The sequence below is a fragment of the Nelumbo lutea genome, chromosome 8, assembly GCF_056320005.1.
Source record: "Nelumbo lutea isolate HS-2025 chromosome 8, American lotus-T2T, whole genome shotgun sequence".
In the NCBI taxonomy this organism is placed as follows: domain Eukaryota; kingdom Viridiplantae; phylum Streptophyta; class Magnoliopsida; order Proteales; family Nelumbonaceae; genus Nelumbo; species Nelumbo lutea.
In genome coordinates, this window is record NC_142691.1 from 41,824,658 (window position 1) to 41,840,501 (window position 15,844).

Consider the following 15,844-nt stretch of genomic DNA (forward strand, 5'->3'; position numbering starts at 1 on the left):
TATAGGGAGATCACAGTTTGTCAACCTACTACTCAGCCTTACCTCAATGTGAGAGGGGTTAGACTACTACCAGACTATTGAGTGGAAACATGATGATGATGCCAAAGCATATAAGAAGTTGGTCCCTCAACAACAGGTTTTTGCCTTCTTGTTGGGGCTAAACCCTGTGTATGAACCCCTTAGAATTCAGATTTTGGGGTGTAGTGAGCTGCTTTTAGTCCAAGAGGTGTATGCCCTGATCTAGTTTTAAGTAGACGCAATGTGATGGTTACTTATAAAGTTCAGATCTGTACTAGTATTCAGTTGAGAACAGCAGTAGAAAGGGATTAGAGGAGATAGAAAAGAGAAGAAGAGAAGAGAAGAGAGGAGAAGAAAAGACTGGTTCGAACAAGAGAGAAAAATCTACTCTCTCTGGTCGGCCAGGTTATATTTATAGTTTTCTATAATAAGACAATGTCTGTTGTACCCCTACTTTAGTATGGGATACCTCACTTAACTTAAACATTACAACACCAAACATAAATAAAAAGACTAAACTACCCCTATACAGTCGACATTAACACTCCCCCTCAAGCTGGTGAGTATCTATCGTATAGTCCCAGCTTGTTATATATGTAGTCCACTCTTCCTTGACTCAACCCTTTGGTGAACAAGTCTGTCTATTGACTTCCTATGTTAACATATGCAGTACTTATCACTCTACTAAGTACCTTCTCTCTCACAAAGTGACATCAAGTTGTATGTGTCATGGTTTTGTATTTAGCTTTTGCACTGTTTCTTGCCACCACTGTCTGCTTCTTACTCTTCCATGTCACCAAACTACCCCCAAGAAAGGTACAATAACCTATAGTGGACCTTCTATCAGATACAGAACCAGCCCAATCAGCATTGGTGTATCCCTTTATTTCATGATTTCCTCCACTCTTGTATAACAAGCCACGACCAAGAGCTCCCTTCAAATACCGTACAATCTTTAGAACTACATCCTAATGTGAAACCTGAGGATTCTGCATAAACTGACTCACCACACTAACTACAAATGAAATATCTGGCCGAGTACCTTCCGGCCAGATACAGAACTAGCCCAATTAGCATCAATGTATCCCTCTATTTCAAAATTTCCTCCACTCTTGTATAACAAGCCACGACCAGGAGCTCCCTTCAAATACTATACAATCCTTAGAACTGCATCCCAATGTGGAACCCGAGGATTCTGCATAAACTGACTCACCACACTAACTGCAAATGAAATGTCTGGCCGAGTAATGGTTAGGTAGTTTAGCTTACCCACCAACCTCTTGTGCCTTCCGTCAAGAACATACTTCTTGTGTCCTCCAATATTGTCTCCTCCAACAAATCAAGAACACACTTCCTCTGACACAGATTAATACCTTGTTTAGACCTTTCTACTTCTATCCCCAAGAGATATTTTAATTTACCAAGGTCCTTCTTTTGGAAGTGCTCCTACACAAAGGTCTTCAGCCTATCAATCCCCAATCTGTCACTGCCAGTAATAACAATGTCATCTACATATTCCACCAGTAAAACTTCTTTATCATTTCACTGAATCTACCAAACCACGCATAGGGGGATTGTTTAAGTCCATAAATGGCCTTCTTCAGTCTACAACCTTACCATCCTCAAGGAGATCACCATGTAAAAAAGCATTCTTGATGTCAAGCTGAAATAAAGGTCGCCAATCATACATAACAGCTAGAGATATCAAAACACGAATTAAACCAATTTTAGCAACAAGAGGGAAGGTCTCGGTGTAGCCAATATCATACGTTTGGGAATATCCTTTGGCAATCAATCGAGCTTTCAACTGCTCTACTTTACCATCAGGTAAATACTTAACAATGTATACCCACTTACAACCTACAACATGCTTACCAGGGGGAGCGTGAATGCGTGATGAGATCCCACGTATGATTATGAGCCAAAACTAAGAGTTCTTCTATTGCATGGCACCACTCTGGAGAGGCAAGGGCTTCCTGGACATCCGTAGGAACAGAAATAGAAAACAACAAAGAAACAAACTGGCAATGGAAAGAAAAAATGTGAGATACAAAAGCATAATTGGAAATGGGATGAAGTGTGCAACTACGTTTACCTTTCCGCAAGGAAATAGGAAGACCAAGATCAAAAACAGTAGGTGGGGCTAGTGTGGTAACAACTACCGGATCTGTTAGACGGTGTATGCCCTTAGCACCAATCAGATTGATGTACATTAAACATTTATTGTAAATGAATAAAAGTATATAATTGATTCATGTTATACTTGGTATGTTTCTGTGTAATTACCCCTAAACTGAACAATTAGGAGACTTGTGTTAGTTTAGAATTGTAAAACAAGAGTAAACAAAGGAAGAAGAAGAATTTGTTATATTATTCATCAATCTCGTATGTATATATACAAGTTACAAATTCTATGTTAAGAATATGTAAGGAAAGAAGACTAATCAAATTCCTACAAATCAGTCATACAATCAAGGTAAATCATATCTCCCTAGTATTTACTTCCTATTTTAATTATACAATCTGTAAATCATATCTCCCTAGTATTTACTTCCTATTTTAATTATACAGTCTGTAACATCATATCTCCCTAGTATTTACTTCCTATTGTAATTATACAGTTTGTAACACTCCCCCTCAAGCTGGAGCATAGATATTAATCATGCCCAGCTTGTTACAAAGATAATCAACCCTAACCCCATTAAGAGCCTTCGTGAAGATATCTCCCAGTTGTTCTATTTTCACATAACCTGTGGAAATCAAACCTTGCTGAATCTTTTCACGAACGAAATGGCAACCAATCTCGATATGCTTAGTTCGTTCATGAAAAATAAGATTAGATGCAATGTGAAGAGCAGCTTGGTTATCACACCACAACTTGGCTGGTACTGAAGTTTTAAGACCAACTTCAGTCAAAAGCTGATATATCCACATTATTTCACATACAGACTTGGCCATAGCTCTATATTCCGATTCTGCACTCGAACGTGAAACAACATTCTGCGTCTTGCTTTTCTATTAAACTAGATTCCCTCCAACAAATACATAATAGCCTGAAGTAGACCTTCGATCTTCCTTGGATCCTACCCAGTCAACATCTGAAAAACATTCAATTCTAGTATGACCATGATTGCCATACAAAATTCCTTGCCCAGGTGCTCCTTTTAAGTAGCACAAAATTTGTTCTACAGTTGTCCAGTGATTAACTGTTGGAGAGGACATGTACTGCTCACCACACTAACTGAATATGCAATATCTGGACGAATTACAGTAAGATAATTCAACTTTCCAACCAATCTTCTATATCTCTCAGGATCTTCAAATAATTCACCATCTTTTGTGAGATGCAAGTTAGGAACCATTGGAGTGCTACATGGCTTAGCTCCCAACTTTCCCGTCTCAGACAACAAGTCAAGTACATATTTCCTTTGAGATAAGAATATTCCCTTCTTGCTTCTTGTTACCTCAACACCCAAGAAGTATTCCAACATTCCCAAATCTTTGGTCTGAAACTGAGTGTGGAGAAAGGATTTAAGGGATGAAATCCATGTACTATCACTCCCTGTAATGACAATATCATCCACATATACAACTAACGAAATGATGCCGGCAGCAGAGTGCTTGAAGAAAACAAAATGATCAGACTTATTTTTCTTCATACCAAAATTCTTGATTGCCTGACTAAACTTTCCAAACCAGGCATGAGGACTCTGCGTCAATCCGTACAGAGACTTATGAAGATAGCAAACTTTCCCATACTCCCCCTAAGCAATAAAGCCAGGCGGTTGCTTCATATAAACTTCCTCTTGAAGATCCCCATGAAGAAAAGCATTCTTGATGTCTAACTGATGAAGGGCCCAATTATAAGTAGTTGCCATAGAAATAAACAATCTGACAGAAGTAAGTTTAGCAACAAGAGAAAAGGTATCAGAATAATCCACTCCATAAGTCTGAGCATATCCTTTAGCAACAAGACGGGCTTTCAATCGGGCAATGGACCCATCAAGATTGACTTTAACTATAAACACCCATAGCCTTCTTATTTGCAGATAAATTTACCAAGGTCCAAGTACCATTGTCCTCTAAAGCATTCATCTCCTCAATCATAGCATTACGCCATCCAGAGTGAGAAAGGGCTTCTTTAACAGTCTTAGGAACAGAGATAGAATCAAGAGATGCAATAAAAGAACAAGAAGAGGACAACAAATGATTATAAGACACAAATGAAGATACTGGATAAGTACACTTACACTTACCTTTACGAAGAGCAATAGGAAGATCATCATTAGAGACTGGTTCTGATGACGAAGGAATAGGATCAGTTGAGATTGGATATGCCGACGAAGGAGCTGGTGCAGGACATGGATCCAAAGGGGTTGGTCGCCGAGAATAAACCTGTATTGTAGGTGGCTTAGGCCTGGCAAGAGCAGATTCAATAGGATGTGAAACAGATGATGTGACAGTATAGATTAACAAATCATCATCCTCCCCCTGACTTGAATGAGGAGTAGATGGAAAGAAAGGTGTATCTTCTAGGAAATTAACATCACTTGACACAAGATATCTGTGAAGAGTAGGACAATAACATCTATACCCTTTTTAAACACGAGAATACCCAAGAAAAACACACTTCAAAGATTATGGATCTAGTTTGGTAACCTGAGGACGAACATCCCGAACAAAGCATGTACACCCAAATACCCTAGGCTCAATAGGAAACAGTGTTTTATTTGGAAACATAACATGATAAGGAGTCTTACCCTGAAGGACAAATGAAGGCATACGGTTAATCAAAAAAATGCTGTGGAAACTGCATCAGCACAGAAAGGTTTAGGAACCTTCATTTGAAATAACAAAGCTCTTGCAGTTTCAAGAAGGTGTCATAAATACAACAATAACACTAAATATTAGACCTCAAAGAGGTATATATACATTAAATTAATATCTTAGTGGTTTTATGAAGAAATACATTGTAGTTAGTGGTTTTCTCATTAAAATACCTATGCTTAACTATAATTTATAAATTATAATTCTCAAGTTTTATGGGATGGGAAAAACCCAACTCTCCTATCCAACCATAAAACATGCACTGGCACAATTTCTAAGTGAAAACATAATTAATAATTATTATTTAATTTTTATTTTGAAAATTATAAAAAACAAATAAATATTGTACAATATATTCAAAAAATAGTTATTAAAGAAGGAATTTCAATTGCTTTATGGATATGATAGATCATCCATAGAATTATAATATATTCAATCATTGTCATAAAATGATAAAATATAATTAATTATTATTTATTTTTAATTCTAAAAATATAAAAATAAAAAATAATAATTATTAAAAAAGAAATTTCAATTGCTCTATGGATATGATAGATCATCAATAGAATTATAATATATTCAATCATTGTGATCTATTACGAAATTATAGGCTGTAAATATGTAGTATTAGCTCAATTAGGAATAGCTTGATTATAGGAATTATTCTTTCTTTGATTTTCTTCCTATTTTAGTATCTACAAGGCTGTATGATTTTCTTCCTTTTTTGTATCTGCAAGGTTGTATATATATGTACTACTTTCTCAATAGAAAGACATCAATTTCTTCTAATTCTTGTTCTATCACATGGTATCAGAGCTAGAGACACCAATTCCAGTCTGAAACTAATTTCTGGTTTTCTTCCCTCTGCTGCCCAAGTGAGCAGCTTTGAATTCTTTACGTTGCCCAAGTGAGCAGTAGCTGCGATCTCTAGGTCCCCCATTCCGAGTGACATCTGCATCTCACCGCCCCTACCAGTGGAAGCGGAATCCCAGATCGGCCTACCCACCTTCACCCATCTCTTCTTCACTTCGATCGGGAGAGGGCTTCCAAGTCTACAATAGGTCGGAGAGTAGTACAATAGCCTCGATGTTACTCCTGTGGTGTTTGTTTGCCCATCAGGAAAGTCTTTCTTCTCTGTTCTTTTTATACGGTTGATATTTCGGTGCTGTCAGTTGTGGTTTCTTGCTATTGGGTGTTGCATCTGCTGTCGATTTTGTTTTATTGGCTTTGCTGGTTGTTAAAAGTTTATTTTCCTGTGTTTATGATGGCAGTTGAACAAAAGAACTTGGCTATGCCTAGTGTTATCCCCATTGTCTAAGATCACTGAACAAAAACTAAACGAAACTAATTATTTAGACTGGAGTAAGATTGTTCGTTTGTATTTACGGAGTATCTCTAAGGACAACCATCTGACTAAGGACCCTCCTACTGATGAGACCCGCACTGAATGGCTAAGGATTGACGCTCAATTGTTTTTGCAAATCCGCAATTCTATTTAGAATGAGTACGTCGGTCATGTCTCTCATAGTGAGTTTGTAAAAGAACTAATGGAATATTTGGCTTTTCTGTTCTCTGGTATAGAAAATATTTCCCGTATTTTTTATGTTTGCAAGACATTTTATCGGGCTGAACAACAGGATCAGTCTCTTCAGACCTATTTCATGAATTTCAAGCGCACTTATGAAGAATTGAACGCCTTGTTACCTTTCAGTACTGTATCAAAGTTCAACAGACTCAACGTGAATAGATGGCTATTATGAGTTTTCTAGCTGGCCTTAATCCTCAATTTGATGGTGCTAAGTCACAGATTTTGTCTAATCCTGAGATTACCTCTTTAAAAGAGGTCTTTACTAGGGTCCTTCGTACAGATACAGGTTCCCATACCTCACCTGTACAACAACCTAGTGCACTTGTCAGTCAAAATAGTGGATCAACTGGCCGATCTCATTCTCAGAATAGTAGCAGAGGTGGCAGTAATAGTGGTTGGAATGCTGGAACTCAGGCCACAGAGGGAGTAGTTTGCTACTATTGTCATGAACCAGGACACACTAAAAGGACTTGCCAGAAATTACTAAAGAAAAACCAGAAGTCTTCTGGGTCTCAGTCAGCTCATGTTGTAACTACGAGTGATGCTCCTTATCCATCGTCAAATCAGACCATTACAATTTCTGCAGATGAGTATGCAAAATTTACCCAGTATCAAAAGGCATTAAAGAACTCTCAGTCCATCAGTGCCCTTGTTGAGTCAGGTAAAACCAATACATGTCTTCTTTCTTCTTCCTCTTAGTGGGTCATTGATTCTAGTGCAACAGATCATATGACAGGTAATCCTAGTCTCTTTTCCACTTTCCAATCACACTTTTCCTTCTTCAGTCACCTTAGCAGATGGTTCTATTTCTTCTGTCCTTGGTTCTGGCACTATCAATCCCACACCAACACTTTCTGTCATCTATATTGAGTTTACCAAAATTTTCTTTTAATTTGGTATCTGTTAGCAAACTCACTCTGTTTCAGGATCTTATGACGAAGAGGATTATTGGTAAAAGACGAGAACCAGGAGGTCTATACATTTTGGATACCCAGGAACCTCAGACCATTGCCTGTTCTAGTACTTTATCTCCTTTTGAAGCTCATTGTCGGTTGGGACATCCATCTTTACCTTTGTTAAAAAAGTTAATCTCCTCAGTTTCATGATGTATCTTCTTTAGATTGTGAGTCTTGTCAGTTTGCAAAACATCATCGTCTATCGTCTGTTTCTCGAGTTAATAAAAGGTCTAGTCATGCTTTTGAGTTAGTACATTCAGATGTTTGGGGACCTTATCCTATTATGTCTAAGACTGGATTTCGATATTTTGTTACCTTTGTGGATGATTTTTCTCGTATGACTTGGCTTTATTTAATGAAATCTCGTTCTGAGTTGCTTTCACATTTTAAAAGCTTTTGTGCTGAAATAAAAACCCAGTTTGATGTGTCTATACAAACATTGCGAAGTGATAATGCCAAAGAATATTTCTCTGGTTCCTTCCAGACTTACATGACTCAGAATGGAATTCTCCATCAATCATCTTGTGTTGATACTCCATCTCAAAATGGAGTGGCTGAGAGAAAAAATAGACATCTTCTTGAAATTGCCAGGGCTCTTTTATTTCAAACACATGTTCCTAAACAGTTTTGGGCTGATGCTGTTTCTACAGCGTGTTTTTTGATTAATCGCATGCCTTCCACTGTTCTAAATGATCAGATCCCTTATAAGATTCTGCTTCCTAATAAATCTGTGTTTCCTGTTGAACCTCGTATCTTTGGATGTTCTTGTTTTGTTCGTGATGTTCGTCCACAGGTTTCCAAATTGGACCCCAAGTCATTAAAATGTGTCTTCCTGGGATACTCTCGTCTCCAAAAAGGGTACAAGTGTTTTTCTACTCTCTTGAACAGGTACCTTGTGTCAGCTGATGTTACATTCCATGAACATCTTCCTTTCTTTACTGCCCCATCTACACCTGTGTGTCCACAAGAGGATGATGATCTACTAGTGTATCATGTCACCGGTCCAGACGCTAGTGTTTTTCCAATACCCCCACCGCCACCTTCTCAACCAAAACTACCTATTACTCAAGTCCATTCTCGACAACCTAATCCTCCTGTGACAAGTCGGGCACCGGTCTCTTCTTCGTCATCAAATCCAATGCCCAGTGATATTGATCTACCTATTGCTCTTCGGAAAGGTAAACGTCAGTGTACTTATCCAATTTCCTCTTATGTTACCTATGATCGTTTGTCCTCTACTTCTTGTTCGTTTGTTGCCTCTCTTGATTCTGTAGGGATTCCCAAAACTGTTCACCAGGCTTTATCCCATCCTGGGTGGCGTGATGCCATGTTTGAGGAAATGAATGCCTTGACTGAGAATGGTACTTGGGATCTGGTCGATTTACCTGCTGGTAAGAAAGCGGTTGAATGCAAATGGGTATTTGCAGTCAAATTTAATTCTGATGGATCAGTGGCTCGCCTGGTGGCCAAGGGCTATGCACAGACATATGGAGTGGACTATTCTGATACTTTCTCCCCTATGGCAAAATTGACTTCAGTTCGATTATTTATTTCTCTGGCAGCTACATATGATTGGCCACTTTACCAGCTTGATATTAAAAATGCTTTCCTGCATGGAGTTCTTCAGGAGGAGGTTTATATGGAGAAACCACCTAGGTTTGTTGCTCAAGGGGAGTCTAGGAAAGTTTGTCGTCTTCGAAAATCGTTGTAGACTAAAACAGAGTCCTCGAGCTTGGTTTGGAAAATTCAGTCAGGCAGTAGAGAGGTTTGGGATGAGGAAGTGCAAATCTGACCATACTGCTTTCTATAAGCAGTCCACATTTGGCATCATTCTACTTCTTGTATATGTAGACGATATTGTTATCACTGGGAGTGACACGAAGGGAATCTCATCCTTGAAATCCTTCTTGTAGAGCCAATTCAATACTAAAGATTTGGGGCACCTAAAATACTTCTTAGGGATTGACGTGGCAAGGAGTAAAAAAGGCATTTTCCTGTCTCAAATGAAGTATGTTTTGGACCTGTTAATAAAAACTGGGAAACTGGGAGTCAAACCATGCAGTACTCCAATGCTTCCTAACCAGCAACTCACAAAGGATGGAGATGCTTTTGATGATCCTAAATGATATAGAAGATTAGTTGGAAAGTTGAACTATCTCACAGTGACTCGTCCAGACATTGCTTATCCAGTTAGTATTGCAAGTCAATTTATGTCCTCTCCTACAGTGCATCATTGGGCAACCTTAGAACAAATCTTGTGTTACTTGAAAGGAGCTCCTGGACGGGGGATACTGTATCGGAAACATGGTCACAGTAACATTGAGTGTTTTTCTGATGCGGACTAGGCAAGTTCCAAGATTGATCGAAGGTCCACTACTGGCTATTGTGTTTTCGTTGGTGGTAATTTGGTTTTGTGGAAGAGCAAGAAGCAAAATGTGGTGTCGCGATCTAATGCAGAATCTGAGTATAGTGCAATGGCACAAGCTTCGTGTGAGGTTATGTGGGTTTCTCAACTCTTAACTGAGGTCGGTCTTAAAGTCTCAGTTCCAACGAAGCTATAGTACGATAATCAAGCTGCGATTCATATTGCTTCGAATCCAGTTTTTCATGAACGAACTAAACATATCGAGATAGACTGTCATTTCGTTCATGAGAAAATTCAACAAAACTTGATCTCTACAGCATATGTGAAGACTGGAGAGCAGTTAGGAGATATCTTTACAAAAGCTCTTAATGGAGCTCGAATTTCTTATATTTGTAACAAGCTGAGCATGATTAACATCTATGCTCCATCTTGAGGGGGAGTGTTACGAAATTATAGGCTGTAAATATGTAGTATTAGCCCAATTAGGAATAGCTTGATTATAGGAATTATTCTTTCTTTGATTTTCTTCCTATTTTAGTATCTACAAGGCTGTATGATTTTCTTCCTTTTTTGTATCTGCAAGGTTGTATGATTTTCTTCCTTTTTTGTATCTACAAGGCTGTATGATTTTCTTCCTTTTTAGTATCTACAAGGATTGTATATATATGTACTACTTTCTCAATAGAAAGACATCAATTTCTTCTAATTCTTGTTCTATCACATGATCAAATGATAAAATATAATTAATTCTAAAAATATAAAAAATAAAAAAAAATTAAAGAATAAATTTCAATTGATCTATGGATAAGATAGATAAATCCATAGATCCATCTATTCATAACACAAAAAAAATTGTGATTTTGAATGTAAGAAATGTAGATCAACATAGATTTAAGCACTCAAAGAAAAAAAGAAATCACAAGATATTATAAAAAATTAAAAAAACTTAACTATTGTTGTCAGTTGTTTATGTATTCAGGTTTAGTACCATAAGGGTACTGTTGTAATTTCTCCTCTGTTTATATTGTTCGACTGTACTAGTATAAATAATAATATATCATTCTTTCGACCCCTAAGTTCAGAAGGGGCTTTCAGTCCTCTCGGCTCTCCTCTCCTCTCTCCCTCTCTTCTCTCCTCTCTTCTCTTCTCTCTCTTGCTCTTGCTCAACATGGTATCATAGCAAGTCATCCAGGCCTGAAGGGTGGTGTCAAGCAAACCTGTTGTTCAATGTCGAGCAGATAGTCTCTTCATCTCCCAGAGTTGTATCCACCGAAATGCTAATCAGTTGTATTCAGTTCGACCCAAAAGTTATAGAGACTTTTCATCTTCCAGCCCAGAAGTTGTATCCATTGTCTGTTCGACTGTAGAGAGGCTATCATCTGAGGTTCGTAGAGGGAGTTCTGGTTTACAGAGAAGCTATCATCTGAAGTTAAAAGAGGTACTGTTCGGCTGCCCTACGGATTGACTGTTTATTGATTGACTGAAAGTCGATTGATGGACTATTGATGGGTTGTATTTCTTTAACAAAGCAGTTGTATTCGACAATTTTTTTTTTTTTTGTATTTCTTTACCCCTTTGATGGACTGTTGATGCCCTAAAGCAGATGCTGTATTGATCTCAGTCATTGACTGTTCGGCTACCAGGCCTGCCGATTAGGGGTGTGGTGAACTTCACCTTGTATTTTCCATTCTGTTAGGGGGTCATATGACCTCTGTACAATTGTAGGTCATACAGACCTGGTTATGTACTGCAACTGCAATGTTGTTTTTTGGATTCCTACAAGACCGTAGGTTATACAGACCTATTCCAATACTACAACAGCAATGTTCAATCTTTGCTCCCAGTGAAACCGTAGGTCAGAAGGGCATGTTTCTATAATAGCCTTGTACGGAAGTACCCCTTTGGTTGTTTTTTCTTAAACCCGAAATCATGAGTAGTGAAGATTCAGCCACATCTGGAGTTTCCTCAATGCTGAATGGAATGGGTGGGGGTGACATATCCTTTCCTATGGTTGTTGTCCCTCTTGATGGTTTAAATTACCTAGAGTGGTCAAGAGGGATCAAGTTATACATCACTACAAGGGGGAAGATAGGCTATATTAATGGGAGGATAAAAGAACCATCCTCCGGGAGTGCTGAATATGATAGATGGAATCAGGAGAACAGTATTGTTATGTCCTGGCTCTTGGTTTCCATGAAACCTCAAATCAGGAAGAATTTCATGTGGGCTGAAACTGCGAATGAAATCTGGGAACAAGCAAAGTCTACATATTCAGAATTGCGACACTATGCCAAAATTTATCAACTGTAGGCAGCATCTTCTACTTGCAGACGGGGGGAGAGGTGTTTATCGGTCTATTACTCTGACTTAACATCTGCCTTGAAGGAGTTGGATCACTACCAGAGTGTGGATTGGAAGTGTGATGAGGATGCTAAGAAGTACAAACAGCTTGTCTCCCAGCAAAGGGTGTTTGCATTCTTACATGGTCTGAATCCTATGCATGAATCTATCAGGGTTCAGATTCTCAGCTCTAAGGATCTCCCTTCTGTTCAGGAGTCTATGCTCTTGTACAATCTGAAGAAAGCAGGAGAAATTTGATGAACAGCCTTGGTGGGGATGCTGTTGTGTTAGTTGCAAAAGGGGGTGTATCTACTGGTGTGGGATCTTCTTCCCGGAAAGGAGATCTCCAGAAAAAAACAGAAGATAAGGAAAAATTGTGATGCACTCATTGCCAGAAACCCCAACACACCAAAGATACCTGTTGGGATCTTCATGGGAAACCAAAATGGGCTCAAGATCTGACTAAGAAGCAAGGTTCAGAGGTGAATAAGAAGTACGGACAGCAAAGTACAAAGAAACATCACATGGCCAACATGGCTACTCAGGAGCATCAGCCCCCCATTTCTACTGTGACTCAGACACATCTCACTGGACCTGACCCGAGGGAGGACATTATGAATTCTTTCCGTGACCATTTAGAGCTCTATGGTAGAGCAATTTGTCAGATGGATACTCCTCCCTCAACCTCATTTGCATCTACGTCAGGTAACCCTGCCACTGCTTTCCATGTTGCTTCTCACACCCCTGACTCTCCATGGATTATTGATTCTGGAGCATCAAAACATATGACTGATACGTCCTCTTACGTTCAAACCTATCACCCTCTTTCTGGAAGAGACAAGGTGAGACTAGCTGATGGATCATACTCTTCCATAGCTGGTCAAGGAACTCTCTCTCTTCCTCTTGGCCTTACCCTTTTTTATGTTCTTCATGTTCCAAATTTTCCCATTAATTTGTTCTCTGTTAATAGTGTTACTAATTCCTTGAATTGCTTAATGACTTTTTTCCCTTCTCATTGTGTGACAGGATCTGGCCTCGGGGAGGACAATTGGTAGGGGTCGTATGGCTAATGGACTTTACATGCTGGAGAATAAGGCTGGTCTTCATGTTACAGAGTCTATGAGTCAGTCCTGTAAGAAAAAAGTCTATTTATGGCATTATCGTCTTGGTCATTTGTCTTTTGAGTCTTTGAAAGTTGTATTCCCAGAACTGTTTAAGTCAATGTTTGTTTCTGATTTTTCTTGTCAAACGTGTCAGTTGAGTAAGCATTGTAGAACTCATTTTCTTCAAAGAAATAGTAAATCTGAATCTCCATTTCACATTGTTCATTCTGATGTGTGGGGCCCTGTTACTTTACCATCTGAGAGTGGCTACAAGTATTTCATTACCCTCATTGATGATTATTCTAGATTTACTTGGGTATACCCGATGCGAACTAGGGAAGAAGTACCAAAAATCATTCAAGATTTCCAGCGGATGGTCTTCACTCAATTTCAAACTGAAATCCAAATTTTTCAATCAGATAATGCAAAAGAATTTTTTCATAGTGACCTCACGGAATTTTTTGCTTCGCATGGTTCCCTTCACCGTAGCTCTTGTGCCCGCACACCACAACAAAATGGTGTGGCCGAAGGAAGAACCGACATCTCCTTGAAGTGGCTCGAGGTTTACTACTTCATATGAATGTTCCCAAACGGTTTTGGCTTGAAGTTGTTCTTTGTTCCACTTACCTTATAAACCGTATGCCCTCTCGTCGGTTAGAGTACAAAGCCCCACATCAACTTCTCTTTCCTAAGGCTCCCCTTCTTTCTATTCCTCCTCGTGTCTTTGGTTGCCGGTGTTTTGTCCAAAATCTGTCTCCCACCCGTGGGAAATTGGATTCTCGTGCTATACCTTGCATATTTCTTGGTTACTCCTTCACTCAAAAGGGATACCGTGTTTTTGATCCTGTTTCTCAAATTCTATGTCTCCATGTATGTTTTTTTCTTTGAAGATGAGCCTTTCTATCCTGTTTCTCCTCAAGGGGAGTGTAGACATGAGGAGAAACTGGTTCAGCTTCCCTCTCTCCCTGACCCTCCACCTTTTCGTGTTTTTTCTCGTCGTCGCAAAGGCCAGCCAAATCCAAGAGCTGTAGAGAATCCAGAAGTTGTACCTCCAATGCCACCAGACTCCTCGAGGGAGGATCATACTCACTCAGGTATTTTGGCTCCCAATGATGTCCTTGAATCTATTGAAAATGATTCCTCTACTGCTAATGATCTTGACCGTCCTATTGCTCACAGGAAGGGTGTTAGATTGTGCACCACTAAACATCCCATTTCCAACTTTATCTCCTATGAGAACATTTCATCCTCATTCCGTGCCTTCCTTACCTCTATTGACAGTGTCCCTATCCCTAAGAATGTGGCAGAAGCTCTTTCAGTTCCTGAATGGACAAATGCCATGAGGGAAGAAATTAATGCCCTTCACAAAAATGGCACATGGGAACTTGTTGATCTTCCTAAGGGAAAGGTTCCAGTTGGATGTAAATAGGTGTTCACAGTCAAGCATAAGGCTGATGGAACAATGGAAAGGTATAAAGCTCGCTTAGTGGCAAAGGGATTTACTCAAGTGTATGGAGTTGATTATGCATAAACTTTTTCCCCCGTTGCCAAGATGAATTCCATTAGAGTCCTTTTCTCTCTTGCGGCCAATCTGGATTGGGTTTTACACCAGTTGGACATCAAGAATGCATTCTTGAATGGTGACCTTGAAGAGGAAGTGTACATGATTCAACCTCCTGGGTTTCTAGCCCAAGGCAATGAACAGAAAGTGTGCAAGTTGAAGAAGTCCTTATACGGGCTGAAACAATCACCAAGAGCTTGGTTCAGTAGATTCCATGTGGCAGTTCAGTAGAAAGGATACAGGCAATGTCAATCAGATCACACACTGTTCGTGAAAAAATGAGAAGGTAAAATTGCTGCTCTAATTGTATATGTGGATGACATAATTGTTACTGGTGATTGGGAGGATGAAATTCAGAAATTGAAACTTTTTCTTGCCACTCAATTTGAAGTGAAGGATCTAGGACCTGCTAGATACTTCCTTGGAATTGAAGTTACCCGATCAAAGAAGGGTATCTTCATTTCTCAAAGGAAATATGTCCTAGATTTACTTCAAGACACTGGAAAGATGGGGGTGAAGCCAGTTGACTCTCCCATTGACCCCAACCATAAATTAGGTGACAACTGTGGTGAATCGCTCAAGGATGTGAAACAGTTTCAAAGGCTTGTAGGGAGATTGTATACCTTTCTATGACTCACCCAGACATTGCATATGTTGTTGGTGTCCTCAGTCAATTCATGCATGCTCCTAGGTCTTCTCATCTTGAAGCAACAGAGAGAATCCTCCGATATCTGAAGAAGTATCCGGGTACTGGTTTGTTGTTTCAAAAGCACGGACATTTGAAAGTTGAAGTTTATACAGATGCAGATTGGGCTGGATCCCAAAGTGACAGAAAGTCTACCAGTGGCTACTGCACCTTTATAGGAGGGAACCTTGTTACATGGAGGAGTAAAAAGCAAAATGTGGTAGCTAGATCCAGTGCTGAAGCTGAATATCATGCTATGGCCCACGGGGTTGCTGAAGGCATGTGGATAAAGAATTTGTTGGGGGAGTTGGGTTTCCCAGTGACCAAACCTATAACTCTATTTTGTGATAACAAAGCAGCTATAAGCATTGCTGCCAATCCGGTGCTACATGATAGAACAA

The 15,844-nt window shown here is 39.2% G+C and overlaps 1 protein-coding gene across 2 annotated transcripts in view; it reads right to left on the reverse strand.

The window, feature by feature from the left end:
• The window catches only part of CAD1 (cinnamyl-alcohol dehydrogenase), a 53,499-nt gene that overhangs the window by 26,350 nt on the left and 11,305 nt on the right, over nt 1-15,844 (reverse strand). The window contains exons 3-4 of one of the 2 annotated variants that reach the window (XM_088957574.1): nt 2,114-2,185; nt 1,894-2,039 (exon numbers count right to left, since the gene is read on the reverse strand). The exons of the other annotated variant lie outside the window; for it this stretch is intronic. The gene's annotated coding sequence lies outside the window, so the exon portion shown is untranslated. The remainder of the gene's footprint in view (nt 1-1,893; nt 2,040-2,113; nt 2,186-15,844) is intronic. 2 annotated transcript variants of the gene reach the window in all.